General features: G+C 40.7%; 1 pseudogene; it reads right to left on the bottom strand.

Annotated features, from left to right (window-relative positions):
• Nucleotides 1-5,543: 5,543 nt before the first annotated feature.
• On the bottom strand, nt 5,544-5,661 carry LOC126107111 (5S ribosomal RNA; annotated as a pseudogene).
• Nucleotides 5,662-6,173: the final 512 nt, after the last annotated feature.

A 6,173-nucleotide genomic window follows, 5' to 3' on the forward strand; every position in this document is an offset into this window, starting at 1 on the left:
ATCGTAATACGTAATCTACTTTCGTGGTATAATGGATGACACACGCGCGGGAGGTCGTGGGTTCGAATCTCATCATGTACACTACTTTTATTTTTGTTTGTAAATCATTATCGAAAGTACTTCAATCTTTATTTTTATTCAATTAATTGGTTTAAATAAAATTTTTAATTTCTATTCCTTTGTCACATCACTTAAATCACCGTATGAGCTTTTTCATTTGTTGCATTTTTTCATTATATCAGTCGTTTTACAATCGGAATATTTTTGAAAAAAAGTGGCTCTGAGCACTATGGCACTTAACATCTGAGGTCATCAGTCCCCTAGAACTTAGAACTACTTAAACCTAACTAACCGAAGGACATCACACACATCCATGCCCGAGGCAGGATTCGAACCTGCGACAGTAGCAATTGCGCGGTTCCGGACTGTAGCGCCTAGAACCGCTCGTTCACCGCGGCCGTCGGAATTTTTTTTTAATGTGAATTTAATTATATGTATCTATTATAATATTCAATTATTTGAAAATTCCGATCAGTCAGTTAGAAAACTAAGACGAAATAAAAACGGATTTTTATTACCAGATGCGCAATTTTTTTGCGCGGTAATTGTCCCCAAACATTTAAAACGTAACCTAAATACCTACTGCAGTATGGGAAAAATTACGCAAATGAAAATTTAAATGAAAGGCAGGTTTATAAGAAAAACAAAATTCAAGAAAATGAGAAACATAATGATCGCAATAATGTTGACGAAAAAACAGGGTGATAAAACAAATGAAATTAAATTGAAATTAATACATAAAATTAATTAAATAAACATGAACAAAGGTTTCAAGTTGAGAAAGAACGATGGGGAGAAAATTGAGAGCAAATGAAGAAGTTGATATTATAATTAAAATTATGACAATGGAATAGAAATAAAACGTTGCATTCAAACCAATTAATTGAATAAAAATAATGATCGAAGTAATTTCCATTAAGATTAAAAAAATTAGTGCATCTGCCTAGATTCGAACCCGCAACCTTATCCTATCCATTATACCACACACTCTATGTGACGCAACTGTTTTAGCGCTATTGGGTGTCACACACAATTTCGATTTTTTTTATTTTCGTCTATTGCTCGCAAACAGGGATCCGCCTGCGTGTGATACCTGGGATAATGTACATCACTACATAGATAATATCAATCTCACCGCTGGGAACTTCTTGTGAGTTGTATTCGAAGCAGTTTAGTGGTCGTGGGGATTTTGTCACTGACAGTCAGATACAACTGGTCACTACGTTACATGCGACACAACTTCCGAAAGACGAAAACCAAATTTCGGAAACCGTTTTTCGCTGTCGTGTTTACATGTCTGAAGCGGATTTGTTAGCGCAGTAAAACGTAACGCCAGGAAAACAGCTGATCCAATTTCTGATTTAGTGACCACAATCGTTATTTCTCTTCACTTAAATATTACAGGTAGACAGTCTAATACTTCTGCCTCTGCTACACTGCATAATAATTCCATATTAGCGGAATATGCAGAAAACAAGACGTAACTTGACAATCCAAACACATTTCAAAACCGGTTGCGTTTACATGGAAGCGAATATCGATTGCGGAATTGGAAAACCGACAGCTAGAAGCGGATTTCCACAACCGGTTTTGGAGTGTTTACATGATCATCCAGAAGCGGTATTGGGAAATCGGTTTACGAAACCCGGCTTTGGAAGCGCCACGTAAAAGGGGTGTCACTAAGCTACGATGGCTTACGTTCCTCTGTAAGTTCCTATGCGCTACACGATGTGACTGTTGCCAGTTCTTTGTTTGCATTCATCTGTTTTCAAAAAGCATCCGATCTGATTTTGTCAGATAAACTTTTGTCTTGATTCTGGACGAGGAATGCATGCCGATCTCCAATTGAGCATTTTTTCTACACTCTGTTTACCACTCTACCTCTTACAATTAAAAGAAAACTGTGAACAAATTTAATTTATTTTCAAAAGTTATATGTATTTTCCTTTCTTTTTTATCTCTATATCAATATTCTCTTTTTTATTCTTGTTATGAATGGGGACCCCCCCCCCCCCCCCCCATGAGCCATGGACCTTGCCGTTAGTGGGGAGGCTTGCGTGCCTCAGCGTAGGTACAATCACAACGGAGGGGTATCTGTTGAGAGGCCAGACAAACGTGTGGTTCCTGAAGAGGGACAGCAGTCTGGATGATTGACTGATCTGGCCTTGTAACAATAATCAAAACGGCCTTGCTGTGCTGGTACTGCGAACGGCTGAAAGCAAGGGGGAACTACAGCCGTAATTTTTCCCGAGGGCATGCAGCTTTACTGTATGGTTAAATGATAATGGCGTCCTCTTGGGTAAAATATTCCGGAGGTGAAATAGTCCCCCATTCGTATCTCCGGGCGGGGACTACTCAAGAGGACGTTGTTATGAGGAGAAAGAAAACTTGCGTTCTACGGATCGGAGCGTGGAATGTCAGATCCCTTAATCGGGCAGGTAGGTTAGAAAATTTAAAAAGGGAAATGGATAGGTTAAAGTTAGATATAGTGGGAATCAGTGAAGTTCGGTGGCAGGAGGAATAAGACTTTTGGTCAGGTGAACACAGGGTTATAAATACAAAATCAAATACAGGTAATGCAGGAGTGGGTTTAATAATGAATGAAAAAATACGCGTGCGGATAAGCTACTACAAACAGCATAGCGAACGCATGATTGTAGCCAAGATAGACACGAAGCCCACGCCTACTACAGTAGTACAAGTTTATGTGCCTACTAGCTCTGCAGATGATGAAGAAATTGATGAAATGTATGATGAGATAAAAGAAATTATTCAGGTAGTGAAGGGAGACGAAAATTTAATAGTCATGGGTGACTGGAATTCGAGTGTAGGAAAAGGGGGAGAGGGAAACATAGTGGGTGAATATGGATTGGGGCTGAGAAATGAAAGAGGAATCCGTCTGGTAGAATTTTGCGCAGAGCATAACTTAATCATAGCTAACACTTGGTTCAAGAATCATAAAAGAAGGTTGTATACATGGAAGAGTCCCGGAGATACTAAAAGGTATCAGATAGAGTATATAATGGTGAGACAGCGATTTAGGAACCAGGTTTTAAATTTTAAGACACTTCCAGGGGCAGATGTGGACTCTGACCACAATCTATTGGTTATGAACTGCAGATTAAAATTGAAGAAACTGCAAAAAGGTGGGAATTTAAGGAGATGGGACCTGGATAAACTGACTAAACCAGAGGTTGTACAGAGTTTCAGGGAGAGCATAAGAGAACAATTGACAGGAATGGGGGAAAGAAATACAGTAGAAGAAGAATGGGTAGCTCTGAGGGATGAAGTAGTGAAGGCAGCAGAGGATCAAGTAGGTAAAAAGACGAGGGCTAGTAGAAATCCTTGGGTAACAGAAGAAATATTGAATTTAATTGATGAAAGGAGAAAATATAGAAATGCAGTAAATGAAGCAGGCAAAAAGGTATACAAACGTCTCAAAAATGAGATCGACAGGAAGTGCAAAATGGCTAAGCAGAGGACAAATGTAAGGATACAGAGGCTTATCTCACTAGGGGTAAGATAGATACTGCCTACAGGAAAATTGAAGAGACCTCTGGAGAAAAGAGAACCACTTGTATGAATATCAAGAGCTCAGATGGAAACCCAGTTCTAACCAAAGAAGGGAAAGCAGAAAGATGGAAGGGGTATATAGAGGGACTATACAAGGGCGATGTACTTGAGGACAATATTATAGAAATGGAAGAGAATGTAGATGAAGATGAAATGGGAGATACGATACTGCGTGAAGAGTTTGAAAGAGCACTGAAAGCCCTGGGTCGAAACAAGGCCCTGGGAGTAGACAACATTCCATTAGAACTACTGACGGCCTTGGAGAGCCAGACCTGACAAAACTGTACCATCTGGTGAGCAAGATGTATGAGACAGGCGAAGTACCCTCAGACTTCAAGAAGAACATAATAATTCCAATCCCAAAGAAAGAAGGTGTTGACAGATGTGAAAATTACCGAACTATCAGTTTAATAAGTCACAGATGCAAAATACTAACACGAATTCTTTACAGACGAATGGAAAAACTGGTAGAAGCCGACATCGGGGAAGATGAGTTTGGATTCCGTAGAAATATTGGAACACGTGAGGCAATACTGACCTTACGACTTATCTTAGAAGAAAGATTAAGGAAAGACAAACCTACGTTTCTAGCATTTGTAGACTTAGAGAAAGCTTTTGACAATGTTGACTGGAATACTCTCTTCCAAATTCTAAAGGTGGCAGAGGTAAAATACAGGGAGCGAAAGGCTATTTACAATTTGTACAGAAACCAGATGGCAGTTATAGGAGTCGAGGGCCATGAAAGAGAAGCAGTGGTTGGGAAGGGAGTGAGGCAGGGTTGTAGCCTCTCCCCAATGTTATTCAATCTGTATATTGAGCAAGCAGTAAAGGAAACAAAAGAAAAGTTCGGAGTAGGTATTAAAATCGATGGAGAAGAAATAAAAACTTTGAGGTTCGCCGATGACATTGTAACTCTGTCAGAGACAGCAAAGGACTTGGAAGAGCAGTTGAACGGAATGGACATTGTCTTGAAAGGAGGATATAAGATGAACATCAACAAAAGCAAAACGAGGATAATGGAATGTAGTCGAATTAAGTCGGGTGAAGCTGAGGGAATTAGATTAGGAAATGAGACACTTAAAGTAGTAAAGGAGTTTTGCTATTTGGGGAGCAAAATAACTGATGATGGTCGAAGTAGAGAGGATATAAAATGTAGACTGGCAATGGCAAGGAAAGCGTTTCTGAAGAAGAGAAATTTGTTAAAATCGAGTATAGATTTAAGTGTCAGGAAGTCGTTTCTGAAAGTATATGTATGGAGTGTAGCCATGTATGGAAGTGAAACATGGACGATAAATAGTTTGGACAGGAAGAGAATAGAAGCTTTCGAAATTACAGATGAACGCTGAAGATTAGATGGGTAGATCACATAACTAATGAGGAGGTATTGAATAGAATTGGGGAGAAGAGGAGTTTGTGGCACAACTTGACGAGAAGGAGGATCCAGTTGGTAGGACATGTTCTGAGTCATAAAGCGATCACAAATTTAGCATTGGAGGGCAGCGTGGAGGGTAAAAATCGTAGAGGGAGACCAAGAGATGAATACACCAAGCAGATTCAGAAGGATGTAGGTTGCAGTAGGTACTGGGAGATGAAGAAACTTGCACAGGGTAGGGTAGCATGGAGAGCTGCATCAAACCAGTCTCAGGACTGAAGACCACAACAACAACAATGAATGGGGAAAAGCAACTACTTAAAAACTAAACTTCGCGCCAACAGGCCTTGAAGGCCCAACGGTACCGACCGGCCGCCGAGTCATCCTCAGCCCACTGGCGTCACTGGATGAGGATATGGAGGGCCGTGTGGTCAGCACACCGCTCTCCCGGCCGTATGTCAGTTTCCGAGACCGGAGCCGCTACTTCTCAATCAAGTAGCTCCTCCGTTTGCCTCGCAAGGGCTGAGTGCACTCCGCTTGCCATCAGCGCTCGGCGGACCGGATGGTCACCCATCCAAGTGCTAGCCCAGCCCGACTGCGCTTAACTTTGGTGATCTGACGGGAACCGGTGTTACCACTGCGGCAAGGCCGTTGGCGAAAAGCAACTACACGTCTACTGAATCTAACTACGGAGAGAATAAGAAAAATTTTAAATTCTTCTTTGACATTAATACGCAGCACGAGATTTATTAGTCAGTTAACCGACGCATTTATTGTAACCGAGCTCCAATGAGTAACCCACAATACCACAAAACAAATTAATCTTTTGCCACCGCCACGTTTGCCCTGTCCATTATTAAAATTAGCAGATTTCAGGTGTTGGGCTCCATCTACCATAATTATCCCTAAGTTTGGATATAGAAGAATGTCTAAAGTCGATCCAGCTCAAGTGACCCCAAGTGACTAAAAAAATCAGTTCTCCGATCTTCAGCTGTTCCGTACATTCAAAGAAAGAGATTTAATTCGACTAAATGATCAGTCCTGATCTTCTCATCAGTACTGTTCTGTGTACATTTAATGTGTTTGCTTCTAGAAGTCCTGTGTCGTAATTATATTCATGACATACTCTATGAGCCATTCCTGGCTCTTGCTATGCGTTGGATTAAAC

This window comes from Schistocerca cancellata, chromosome 10, assembly GCF_023864275.1.
Source record: "Schistocerca cancellata isolate TAMUIC-IGC-003103 chromosome 10, iqSchCanc2.1, whole genome shotgun sequence".
In the NCBI taxonomy this organism is placed as follows: domain Eukaryota; kingdom Metazoa; phylum Arthropoda; class Insecta; order Orthoptera; family Acrididae; genus Schistocerca; species Schistocerca cancellata.